The sequence below is a fragment of the Oncorhynchus nerka genome, linkage group LG9b (genome assembly GCF_034236695.1).
Source record: "Oncorhynchus nerka isolate Pitt River linkage group LG9b, Oner_Uvic_2.0, whole genome shotgun sequence".
NCBI classification, from domain to species: Eukaryota; Metazoa; Chordata; class Actinopteri; order Salmoniformes; family Salmonidae; genus Oncorhynchus; species Oncorhynchus nerka.
The window spans coordinates 53,393,410-53,408,150 of record NC_088424.1 but is presented as its reverse complement, the minus strand read 5'-3'; the positions used below and the strand labels follow the sequence as shown (position 1 = coordinate 53,408,150).

General features: G+C 42.9%; 1 pseudogene; it reads right to left on the bottom strand.

The window, feature by feature from the left end:
• LOC115116557 (collagen alpha-2(VI) chain-like) overlaps positions 1-14,741 on the bottom strand; it is a 77,621-nt pseudogene that overhangs the window by 27,766 nt on the left and 35,114 nt on the right.

Sequence of the window (14,741 nt, the reverse complement as noted above, 5' to 3'; positions counted from 1 at the left end):
GATGATCAAAGAGGGATGGAGGGATGATCATAGAGGGATAGAGGGATGATCAAAGAGGGATGATCAAAGAGGGATGGAGGGATGATCAAAGAGGGATGGAGGGATGATCATAGAGGGATAGAGGGATGATCAAAGAGGGATGGAGGGATGATCAAAGAGGGATGATCAAAGAGGGATAGAGGGATGATCATAGAGGGATGATCAAAGAGGGATGGAGGGATGATCAAAGAGGGATGATCAAAGAGGGATGGAGGGATGATCAAAGAGGGATGGAGGGATGATCAAAGAGGGATAGAGGGATGATCAAAGAGGGATGGAGGGATGATCAAAGAGGGATAGAGGGATGATCAAAGAGGGATAGAGGGATGATCAAAGAGGGATGGAGGGATGATCAAAGAGGGATGATCAAAGAGGGATGGAGGGATGATCAAAGAGGGATGGAGGGATGATCAAAGAGGGATGATCATAGAGGGATGGAGGGATGATCAAAAAGGGATGGAGGGATGATCAAAAAGGGATGGAGGGATGATCAAAGAGGGATGGAGGGATGATCAAAGAGGGATGATCAAAGAGGGATGGAGGGATGATCAAAGAGGGATGGAGGGATGATCATAGAGGGATAGAGGGATGATCAAAGAGGGATGGAGGGATGATCATAGAGGGATAGAGGGATGATCAAAGAGGGATGGAGGGATGATCAAAGAGGGATGATCAAAGAGGGATAGAGGGATGATCAAAGAGGGATAGAGGGATGATCATAGAGGGATAGAGGGATGATCAAAGAGGGATAGAGGGATGATCATAGAGGGATGATCAAAGAGGGATGGAGGGATGATCAAAGAGGGATGATCAAAGAGGGATGGAGGGATGATCAAAGAGGGATGGAGGGATGATCAAAGAGGGATAGAGGGATGATCAAAGAGGGATGGAGGGATGATCAAAGAGGGATAGAGGGATGATCAAAGAGGGATGGATGGATGATCAAAGAGGGATGATCATAGAGGGATGATCAAAGAGGGATGGAGGGATGATCAAAGAGGGATGATCAAAGAGGGATGGAGGGATGATCAAAGAGGGATAGAGGGATGATCAAAAAGGGATGGAGGGATGATCAAAGAGGGATAGAGGGATGATCAAAGAGGGATGGAGGGATGATCATAGAGGGATAGAGGGATGATCAAAGAGGGATGGAGGGATGATCAAAGAGGGATGATCAAAGAGGGATAGAGGGATGATCAAAGAGGGATGGAGGGATGATCAAAGAGGGATGATCAAAGAGGGATGGAGGGATGATCAAAGAGGGATGGAGGGATGATCAAAGAGGGATGATCATAGAGGGATGGAGGGATGATCAAAAAGGGATGGAGGGATGATCAAAAAGGGATGGAGGGATGATCAAAGAGGGATGATCAAAGAGGGATGGAGGGATGATCAAAGAGGGATGGAGGGATGATCAAAGAGGGATGATCAAAGAGGGATGGAGGGATGATCAAAGAGGGATGGAGGGATGATCATAGAGGGATAGAGGGATGATCAAAGAGGGATGGAGGGATGATCATAGAGGGATAGAGGGATGATCAAAGAGGGATGGAGGGATGATCAAAGAGGGATGATCAAAGAGGGATAGAGGGATGATCAAAGAGGGATAGAGGGATGATCAAAGAGGGATAGAGGGATGATCAAAGAGGGATGATCATAGAGGGATGATCATAGAGGGATGATCAAAGATGGATGATCATAGAGGGATGATCAAAGATGGATGATCATAGAGGGATGATCAAAGATGGATGATATAGAGGGATAGAGGGATGATCAAAGAGGGATGATCATAGAGGGATAGAGGGATGATCAAAGAGGGATGATCATAGAGGGATGATCAAAGATGGATGATATAGAGGGATGATCAAAGAGGGATGATCATAGAAGGATGATATAGAGGAATGATCAAAGATGGATGATCATAGAGGGTTAGAGGGATGATCAAAGATGGATGATATAGAGGGATAGAGAGATGATCAAATATGGATGATATAGAGGGATAGAGGGATGATCATAGAGGGATAGAGGTTCTTACTGTGAGGCCGGGGTCTCCCTCGGGACCTGGATCTCCCTGTAGAGAGAAAAGAGATGCTTTCATACACATATTATAACACTCACTCACTCACTCACTCACTCACTCACTCACTCACTCACTCACTCACTCACTCACTCACTCACTCACTCACTCACTCACTCACTCACTCACACACTCACTCACTCACTCACTCACTCACTCACTCACTCACTCACTCACCTCACTCACTCACTCACTCACACACTCACACACTCACACACTCACTCACACACACACACTCACCCACCCATACACTCACTCATTCACTCACCCACCCACTCACTCACTCACTCACTCACTCACTCACTCACTCACTCACTCACTCACTCACTCACTCACTCACTCACTCACTCACTCACTCACTCACTCACACACTCACTCACACACTCATCCACGGTGTGAAGGAACTGTAGGTATGTGTGTGGCTACGTACATCTCGTCCACCCACTCCTCTTGGTCCTCTGAATCCAGGTTCTCCCTGAGGCCCTGGTTCTCCCTCTTCTCCAGAGGTTCCCTTTCCCCCTGGGCCTCCCTTGGGGCCACAGTCTCCTCTGCCTCCTCTGGGCCCTGGGCCGCCCTTCTCCCCGCGATCTCCCTGCAAACACACACAGGTCAGAGGTCAGACTGTGCGTCAGGGAAGGCGTTACTCTGCTAATGTCTGTGTGTTTACCGTTGGTCCTCTTGGTCCTGGGTAACTGAAGCCAGCTCTTCCAACGTCACCCTACAGCAGCACAGAGATCAATCAATTAGCACACATATCAATCAAGCAAGCATGCAGCACAGAGATTAAATAATCAATTACACCACAGTAAAACAGTAGTCAGCCACGTATGAAGTCAACAGCTATACCAGAGTTACGCAAAAAACTACAAGATAGTGAAGGGTGAAGCTAAAACTTCTCTGCTGTTTTGGTCCCACTACTATCATGTTGCTGCACAGAGAACCTGTACACACGTACGTTGAGAGTGCCACGTCTTGCATCATACTCATCGCTGCAGTTCATCCTATCGTAGCAACAGTATCGCTGAGTCTCAGATTAACCAGACGAACACTCAAATACCCAATGATGATAGCCACACACCTTTAGTCCTGGAAGGCCGGGGTCTCCTCTGGGTCCAGCATCACCAGGGTCGCCACGGGTACCCTGTTACACAGAATGTGGTTACCATAGCAATATCACCATGGTTACTGTACATGGCCACCTTATCACCATAACGTAGTAACATGACCGTGTAACCAACATGTACACGCGCACACACAAACACACACACACACACACACACACACACACACACACACACACACACACACACACACACACACACACACACACACACACACACAGAAACCCAACAACTCAAGAATCCCCCTCCACACAGACATTGTGAGACTGGTGAAGCTATGATCTGTGACCTACGTTCTTCCCTGCCACTCCTGAAGTACCGGGGAGCCCGCGTGGCCCCGGGAGTCCGTTGTCTCCCTTGGTTCCTTTGTTTCCTACTTCACCTGGTAGTCCTCTCAGCCCCTCGGGTCCTGCCTCGCCCTGAAACACGCAAACACACACACGTACAACAAAATACCAGGAGGTAGAGAGTGTGTGAGTGTGTGTGTGTGTGTGTGTGTGTGTGTGTGTGTGTGTGAGAGAGTGTGTATGTGCCATACCTTGTCTCCTTTAACTCCGTCTGTTCCCGGGGTCCCCATTGGCCCAAAGTCTCCTCTTCTCCCCTACAACACAACAGTACAACAACCCTTAGACAACATCACATTAGACTACACCCCAACCAGTCTGTAATACCTACATGTTTCAAGCAGATCACCATAGTCCCTGTACCCAAGAACACCAAAGTAACCTGTCAAAATGACTACCACCCTGTAGCACTCACATCTGTAGCCATGAAGTGCTTTGAAAGGCTGGTCATGGCTCACATCAACACCATCATCCAAAACAATCTGGACGCACTCCAATTTGCATACTGCCCCAACAGATCCACAGATGATGCAATCTCTATTGCACTCCACACTGCCCTTTCCCACCTGGACAAAAGGAACACCTATGTGAGAATGCTGTTCATTGACTACAGCTCAGCGTTCAACACCATTGTGCCCTCAAAGCTCATCACTAAGATAAGGACCCTGGGACTAAACACCTCCCTCTGCAACTGGATTCTTGACTTCCTAACGGGCCGCCCCCAGGTGGTGAGGGTAGGCAACAACACCTCCGCCACGCTGATCCTCAACACGGTGGCCCCGCAGGGGTGTGTGCTTAGTCCCCTCCTGTACTCCCTGTTCACCCACGACTGCGTGGCCAAGCACGACTCCAACACCATCCTTAAGTTTGCTGACGACACGACGATGTTAGGCCTGATCACCAACGACGATGAGACAGCTTATAGGGAGGTCGTCAGTAGGGTTGTGGCCGTCACAAAATTTTGTCAGCCAGTGATTGTCAAGCAAATAACTGTCGGTCTCACAGTAATTGACGGTTGATTAAGATAAACACATTTAGCATCTCCACTGATGCAGACCTTTGGAACATTTACATTTTTAAAAAACTATTTAATATACACCTTCACAATAAATCCATGTAATATAGTCTACCTACACCATCACAATAAATCCATGTAATATAGTCTACCTACACCATCACAATAAATCCATGTAATATAGTCTACCTACACCATCACAATAAATCCATGTAATATAGTCTACCTACACCATCACATTAAATCCATGTAATATAGTCTACACCATCACAATAAATCCATGTAATATAGTCTACACCATCACAATAAATCCATGTAATATAGTCTACCTACACCATCACAATAAATCCATGTAATATAGTCTACACCATCACAATAAATCCATGTAATATAGTCTACACCATCACAATAAATCCATGTAATATAGTCTACACCATCACAATAAATCCATGTAATATAGTCTACACCATCACAATAAATCCATGTAATATAGTCTACACCATCACAATAAATCCATGTAATATAGTCTACCTACACCATCACAATAAATCCATGTAATATAGTCTACCTACACCATCACAATAAATCCATGTAATATAGTCTACACCATCACAATAAATCAATGTAATATAGTCTACCTACACCATCACAATAAATCCATGTAATATAGTCTACCTACACCATCACAATAAATCCATGTAATATAGTCTACCTACACCATCACAATAAATCCATGTAATATAGTCTACACCATCACAATAAATCCATGTAATATAGTCTACACCATCACAATAAATCCATGTAATATAGTCTACACCATCACAATAAATCCATGTAATATAGTCTACCTACACCATCACAATAAATCCATGTAATATAGTCTACACCATCACAATAAATCCATGTAATATAGTCTACCTACACCATCACATTAAATCCATGTAATATAGTCTACCTACACCATCACAATAAATCCATGTAATATAGTCTACCTACACCATCACAATAAATCCATGTAATATAGTCTATATATAGTCAGGACTATGGACTAGACTACATGAGGTGTGATACTAACCTTATAGGACTATGGACTAGACTACATGAGGTGTGATACTAACCTTATAGGACTATGGGCTAGACTACATGAGGTGTGATACTAACCTTATAGGACTATGGACTAGACTACATGAGGTGTGATACTAACCTTATAGGACTATGGACTAGACTACATGAACAGGTGATTTAACCTGTATAGGTCTACTATGGACTCAGACTACACTGTAGGTGTGATACTAACCTTATTCAGGACTATGGGCTAGACTACATGAGGTGTGGTATTCACCTTCACTGTGAGGACTACACCTGGTATTCAGCACTTCACATGAGGTCTACTACACCTGTTGTATTCAGGACTTCACTGTGAGGTCTACTAACCTTTGTATTCAGGACTATTTCACTAGACTACTGACCTGTGATTCAGCAACCTGTGAGGACTACACCTGGACTAGATTTCATGAGGTGTGATACTAACCTTTGTATTCAGGATTATGATTAGAAAATGCTACTAAACCATTGTTTCTTTTCCTGTAAGGTCTTCATTTTCATGCCAGGCTACTGTAAGGTCTACTATCTATACAACAGGTCATTTCACTGTAAGGTCTACTACACCTGTTGTATTCAGCATTTCACTGTATAGGTCTACTACACCTGTTGTATTCAGCATTTCACTGTGAGGTCTACTACACCTGTTGTATTCAGCATTTCACTGTAAGGTCTACTACACCTGTTGTATTCAGCATTTCACTGTGAGGTCTACTACACCTGTTGTATTCAGCATTTCACTGTAAGGTCTACTACACCTGTTGTATTCAGCATTTCACTGTGAGGTCTACTACACCTGTTGTATTCAGCATTTCACTGTAAGGTCTACTACACCTGTTGTATTCAGCATTTTACTGTGAGGTCTACTACACCTGTTGCATTCAGCATTTCACTGTGAGGTCTACTACACCTGTTGTATTCAGCATTTCACTGTGAGGTCTACTACACCTGTTGTATTCAGCATTTCACTGTAAGGTCTACTACACCTGTTGTATTCAGCATTTCACTGTAAGGTCTACTACACCTGTTGTATTCAGCATTTCACTGTGAGGTCTACACCTGTTGTATTCAGCGCATGTGACAAATACAATTTGATTTTGATTTGATCAGCAAACCATCAGACACAGAGCTAATCTCCAATGTATATAGATCTCATTGTGTTTGACATTATGTAGTGCTTCAGAGGTTCTCACCAGTTCTCCATTGACTCCCGGGCCTCCAGCGGTTCCCTAGAACACACACACACACACACACACACACACACACACACACACACACACACACACACACACACACACACACACACACACACACACACACACACACACACACACAGGTAAGCCACAGTGCATTATACAATGGGAAAACTTGAGTTATACAAATATATTATTATATACAGTGCATTCAGAAATTATTCAGACCCCTTCTATGTACCAGTCATACCATAGGAAACTTTAAATACAGTGCATTCAGAAAGTATTCAGACCCCTTCTATGTACCAGTCATACCATAGGAAACTTTAAATACAGTGCATTCAGAAAGTATTCAGACCCCTTCTATGTACCAGTCATACCATAGGAAACTTTAAATACAGTGCATTCAGAAAGTATTCAGACCCCTTGACCTTTTTTAAATACAGTGCATTCATTTTGTTACATTACAGCCTCATTCTATGTACAGTACCAGTTTAAATACAATTCAGAAAGTTTCAGACCCCTTCTATGTACCAGTCATACCCTTTAAATACAGTGCATATATTCAGACCCCTTCTATGTAGGAAACTTTAAATACAGTATTCAGAAAGTATTCAGACCCCTTGACCTTTTCCAGTACAGTACCAGTCAAAAGTTTGGACACACCCATATATACAAGTATATATATATATATATATATAGGACAAGTAGAGTTATATATATATATATATATAGATATATATATATATATACATTTACATTTACATTTAAGTCATTTAGCAGACGCTCTTATCCAGAGCGACTTACAAATTGGTGCTTTCACCTTATGACATCCAGTGGAACAGCCACTTTACAATAGTGCATCTAGGTCTTTTAAGGGGGGTGAGAAGGATTACTTTATCCTATCCTAGGTATTCCTTAAAGAGGTGGGGTTTCAGGTGTCTCCGGAAGGTGGTGATTGACTCCGCTGTCCTGGCGTCGTGAGGGAGTTTGTTCCACCATTGGGGGCCAGAGCAGCGAACAGTTTTGACTGGGCTGAGCGGGAACTGTACTTCCTCAGTGGTAGGGAGGCGAGCAGGCCAGAGGTGGATGAACGCAGTGCCCTTGTTTGGGTGTAGGGCCTGATCAGAGCCTGGAGGTACTGAGGTGCCGTTCCCCTCACAGCTCCGTAGGCAAGCACCATGGTCTTGTAGCGGATGCGAGCTTCAACTGGAAGCCAGTGGAGAGAGCGGAGGAGCGGGGTGACGTGAGAGAACTTGGGAAGGTTGAACACCAGACGGGCTGCGGCATTCTGGATGAGTTGTAGGGGTTTAATGGCACAGGCAGGGAGCCCAGCCAACAGCGAGTTGCAGTAATCCAGACGGGAGATGACAAGTGCCTGGATTAGGACCTGCGCCGCTTCCTGTGTGAGGCAGGGTCGTACTCTGCGGATGTTGTAGAGCATGAACCTACAGGAACGGGCCACCGCCTTGATGTTATTTGAGAACGACAGGGTGTTGTCCAGGATCACGCCAAGGTTCTTATATATAGGACAAGTAGAGTTATACATATATATATATATATATATAGGACAAGTAGAGTTATACATATATATATAGATATATATATAGGACAAGTAGAGTTATATATATATATATAGATATATATATAGGACAAGTAGAGTTATACATATATATATAGATATATATATAGGACAAGTAGAGTTATACATATATATATATATATATATATATATATAGGACAAGTAGAGTTATACATATATATATAGATATATATATAGGACAAGTAGAGTTATATATATATATATATATATATATATAGGACAAGTAGAGTTATACAGTTGAAGTCAGAAGTTTGCATACACCTTAGCCAGATATATTTAAACTCTGTTTTTCACAATTCCTGACATTTAATCCTAGTAAAAATGTCCTGTCTTAGGTCAGTTGGGATCAACACTTTATTTTAAGAATGTGAAATGTCAGAATAATAGTAGAGAGAATGATTTATTTCAGCTTTTATTTCTTTCATCACATTCCCAGTGGGTCAGAGGTTTACACACACTCAATTAGTATTTGGTAGCATTGCCTTTAAAATGTTTAACTTGGGTCAAACGTTTCAGGTAGCCTTTCACAAGCTTCCCACAATAAGTTGGGTGAATTTTGGCCCATTCCTCCTGACGGAGCTGGTGTAACTGAGTCAAGTTTGTAGGCCTCCTTGCTCGCACACGCTTTTTCAGTTCTGCCCACAAATTCTCTATGGTATTGAGGTCAGGGCTTTGTGATGGCCACTCCAATACCTTGACGTTGTTGTCCTTAAGCCATTTTCCCACAACTTTGGAAGTATGCTTGGGGTCATTGTTCATTTGGAAGACCCATTTGCGACCAAGCTTTAACTTCCTGACTGATGTCTTGAGATGTTGCTTCAATATATCCACATAATTTTCTTTCCTCATGATGCAATCTATTTTGTGAAGTGCACCAGTCCTTCCTGCAGCAAAGCACCCCCACAACATGATGCTGCCACCCCCATGCACGGCTTGCAAGCCTCCCCCTTTTCCTCCAAACATAACAATGGTCATTATGGCCAAACAGTTCTATTTTTGTTTCATCAGACCAGAGGACATGATCTTTGTCCCCATGTGCAGCTGCAAAACGTAGTCTGGCTTTTTATGGCGGTTTTGGAGCAGTGGCTTCTTACTTGCTGAGCGGCCTTTCAGGTTATGTCGATACAGGACTCGTTTTACTGTGGATATAGATACTTTTGTACCCGTTTCCTCCAGCATCTTCACAAGGTCCTTTGCTGTTGTTCTGGGATTGATTTGTACCTTTTGCACCAAAGTATGTTCATCTCTAGGAGACAGAATGCGTTTCCTTCCTGAGCGGTATGACGGCTGCGTGGTCCCATGGTATTTATACTTGCGTACTATTGTTTGTATAGATGAATGTGGTACCTTCAGGCATTTGGAAATTGCTTCCAAGGATGAATCAGACTTGTGGAGGTCCACAATCTTTTTTCTGAGGTCTTGGCTGATTTCTTTTGATTTTCCCATGATGTCAATCAAAGAGGCACTGAGTTTGAAAGTAGGCCTTGAAATACATCCACAGGTACACATCATATTGACTCAAATGATGTTAATCAGAAGCTTCTAAAGCCATGGCCTAATTTCCTGGAATTTTCCAAGCTGTTTAAAGGCACAGTCAACTTAGTGTATGTAAACTTCTGACCCACTGGAATTGTGACACAGTGAATTATAAGTGAAATAATCTGTCCGTAAACAATTGTTGGAAAAATGACTTGTGTCATACACAAAGTAGATGTCCTAACCGACTTGCCAAAACTATAGTTTGTTAACAAGAAATCTGTGGAGTGGTTGAAAATCAAGTTCCGACTTCAACTGTACAGTATATATATAATAGCCTACAGTCGTGGCCAAAAGTTTTGAGCATGACACAAGTATACATTTTCAGAAAGTTTACTGCTTCAGTGTCTTTAGATATTTTTGTCAGATGTTACTATGGAATACTGAAGTATAATTACAAGCATTTCATAAGTGTCAAAGGCTTTTATTGACAATTACATGAAGTTGATGCAAAGAGTCAACATTTGCAGTGTTGACCCTTCTTTTTCAAGACCTCTGCAATCTGCCCTGGCATGCTGTCAATTAACTTCTGGGCCACACCCTGACTGATGGCAGCCCATTCTTGCATAATCAATGCTTGGAGTTTGTCAGAATTTGTGGGTTTTTGTTTGTCCACCTGCCTCTTGAGGATTGACCACACATTCTCAATGGGATTAAGGTCTGGGGAGTTTCCTGGCCATGGACCCAAAATTGTGATGTTTTGTTCCCCGAACCACTTAGTTATCACTTTTACCTTATGGCGAGGTGCTCCATCATGCTGGAAAAGGCATTGTTTGTCACCAAACTGTTCCTGGATGGTTGGGAGAAGTTGATCTCGGAGGATGTGTTGGTACCATTCTTTATTCATTGCTGTGTTCTTAGGCAACATTGTGAGTGAGCCCACTCCCTTGGCTGAGAAGCAACCCCACACATGAATGGTCTCAGGATGCTTTACTGTTGGCTTGACACAGGACTGATGGTAGCGCTCACCTTGTCTTCTCCGGACAAGCTTTTTCCCGGAAGCCCCAAACAATCGGAAAGGGGATTCAGAGAAAATGACTTTACCCCAGTCCTCAGCAGTCCAATCCCTGTACCTTTTGCAGAATATCAGTCTGTCCCTGATGTTTTTCCTGGAGAGAAGTGGCTTCTTTGCTGCCCTTCTTTGCTGCCCACTAGGTCATCCTCCAAAAGTCTTTGCCTCACTGTGCATGTAGATGCACTCACACCTGCCTGCTGCCATTCCTGAGCAAGCTCTGTACTTGTGGTGCCCCAATCCCGCAGCTGAATCAACTTTAGGAGACGGTCCTGGCGCTTGCTGGACTTTCTTGGGCGCCCTGAAGCCTTCACAACAATTGAACCGCTCTCCTTGAAGTTCTTGATGATCCAATAAATGGTTGATTTAGGTGCAATCTTACTGGCAGCAATATCCTTGCCTGTGAAGCCGTTTTTGTGCAAAGCTATGTTTCCTTGCAGGTAACCATGGTTGACAGAGGAAGAACAATGATTCCAAGCACCACCCTCCTTTTGAAGCTTCCAGTCTGTTATTCAAACTCAATCAGCATGACAGAATGATCTCCAGCCTTGTCCTCATCAACACGCACACCTGTGTTAACGAGAGAATCACTGACATGATGTCAGCTGGTCCTTTTGTGGCAGGGTTGAAATGCAGTGGAAATGTTTTTGGGGGATTGAATTAATTTGCATGGCAAAGAGGGACTTTGCAATTAATGGCAATTCATTTGATCACTTTTAATAACATTCTGGAGTATATGCAAATTGCCATCATACAAACTGAGGCAGCAGACTTTGTGAAAATGTATATTTGTGTCATTCTCAAAACTTTCGGCCACGACTGAGTATATCACTTAAAAAAATTCCTTGTTTTTGAAAGAAAATTACATTTTTTGTCCATTAAAATAACATCAAATTGATCAGAAATACAGTGTAGACATTGTTAATGTTGTAAATGACTATTGTAGCTGGAAACTGAAGATTTTTTATGGAATATCTACATAGGTGTACAGAGGCTCATTATCAGCAACCATCACTCCTGTGTTCCAATGGCACGTTGTGTTAGCTAATCCAAGTTTATCATTTTAAAAGGCTAATTGATCATTAGAAAACCCTTTTGCAATTATGTTAGCACAGCTGAAAACTGTTTTTCTGATTAAAGAAGACTAGTTGAGTATCTGGAGCATCAGCATTTGTGGCTTCGATTACTGGCTCAAAATGGCCAGAAACAAAGACCTTTCTTCTGAAACTCGTCAGTCTATTCTTGTTCTGAGAACTGAAGGCTATTCCATGCCACACAGGCAGGACAATCAAGGTGTGGATGGAGGACCACCAGATCAAGACCCTGTCATGGCCAGCCCAATCTCCAGACCTGAACCCCATTGAAAACCACCAGATCAAGACCCTATCATGGCCAGCCCAATCTCCAGACCTGAACCCCGTTGGAAAACCTCTGGAATGTGATCAAGAGGAAGACGGATGGTCACAAGCCATCAACCAAAGCTGAGCTGCTTGAATGTTTGTGCCAAGAGTGGCATAAAGTCACCCAACATCAATGTGAAAGACTGGTGGAGAGCAGGCCAAGACGCATGAAAGCTGTGATTGGTGGAGAGGCCAAGACGCATGAAAGCTGTGATTGGTGGAGAGCAGGCCAAGACGCATGAAAGCTGTGATTGGTGGAGAGCAGGCCAAGACGCATGAAAGCTGTGATTGGTGGAGAGCAGGCCAAGACGCATGAAAGCTGTGATTGGTGGAGAGCAGGCCAAGACGCATGAAAGCTGTGATTGGTGGAGAGCAGGCCAAGACACATGAAAGCTGTGATTGGTGGAGAAGCTGTGATTGGTGGAGAGGCCAAGACACAAAAGCTGTGAAGACAGGCCAAGACGCATGAAAGCTGTGATTGGTGGAGAGCAGGCCAAGACACATGAAAGCTGTGATTGGTGGAGAACAGGCCAAGACGCATGAAAGCTGTGATTGGTGGAGAACAGGCCAAGACACATGAAAGCTGTGATTGGTGGAGAGCAGGCCAAGACGCATGAAAGCTGTGATTGGTGGAGAAGCTGTGATTGGTGGAGAACAGGCCAAGACGCATGAAAGCTGTGATTGGTGGAGAGCAGGCCAAGACGCATGAAAGCTGTGATTGGTGGAGAGCAGGCCAAGACGCATGAAAGCTGTGATTGGTGGAGAGCAGGCCAAGACATGAAAGCTGTGATTGGTGGAGAAGCTGTGATTGGTGGAGAGCAGGCCAAGACACATGAAAGCTGTGATTGGTGGAGAGCAGGCCAAGACACATGAAAGCTGTGATTGGTGGAGAACAGGCCAAGACACATGAAAGCTGTGATTGGTGGAGAGCAGGCCAAGACACATGAAAGCTGTGATTGGTGGAGAACAGGCCAAGACACATGAAAGCTGTGATTGGTGGAGAACAGGCCAAGACACATGAAAGCTGTGATTGGTGGAGAACCAAGACGCATGAAAGCTGTGATTGGTGGAGAGCAGGCCAAGACGCATGAAAGCTGTGATTTGAAAACAGGGTTTTTCCACCAATATTTTTTTCTGAACTCTTCTTAAGTTAAAATATTAGTATTGTGTTGTTTAAAAATGAATAGGAACTTATTCTCTTTGCATTATTTGAGGTCTGACAACACTGCATCTTTTTGAAAACATTTTGACCAGCTGTCATTCTCTGCGAATAAAACAAAAATGTTAATTTTATCCAAACACATACCTATAAACAGTAAAACCAGAGAAACTGATAATTTTGAAGTGGTCTCTTAATTTTTTCCAGAGCTGTATATATGGGACATGTAGTTATATATATATATGGGATAGGTAGAGTTATACATATATATTATATATATATATATGGGATAGGTAGAGTTATACATATATATTATATATATATATATGGGATAGGTAGAGTTATACATATATATTATATATATATATATGGGATAGGTAGAGTTATACATATATATTATATATATATATATGGGATAGGTAGAGTATACATATATATATATATATATATATATATATGGATAGGTAGAGTTATACATATATATTATATATATATATGGGATAGGTAGAGTATACATATATATTATATATATATATATGGGATAGGTAGAGGTATACATATATATTATATATATATATATATATGGGATAGGTAGAGTTATACATATATATATATATATATATTATGTCATGTTATGTCTTGTCCCTGTGCTTTCTCTTCTCTTCGTTTCCCCCTGCTGGTCGTTTTAGGTTACTCTCTCTCTCTCTATCGTTCCGTTCCTGCTCCCAGCTGTTCCTCATTCTCCTAACGACCTCGTTTACTCTCTCACACCTGTCCCCTCTTTTGCCCTCTGATTAAGTCTCTATTTCTCTCTCTGTTTCTGCTTCTGTCCTTGTCGGATTCTTGTTTGCTTTGCCCTTGTCCCGTCCTGTCGTAATCTGCCTCTTTATTAGATGCTGCGTGTGAGCAGGTGTCTCTGTCCTCTACGGCCCGCGCCTACCCTGAGGGACCTGCAGTCTGTTGCCGCTAGCCCTGCAATTCTCCTCTACTACTAGAAGGAGGACTCTCCTGCAAAGATAGAGGATTTATGTTTTCCTGTTTGGACATCTCCTGTAACGATTGAGGATTTATGTTTTCCCTGTTTGGACATTAAAAGACTGTTTCTGTTGAATAGCTGTTGGGTCCTCACTCACCTGCATAA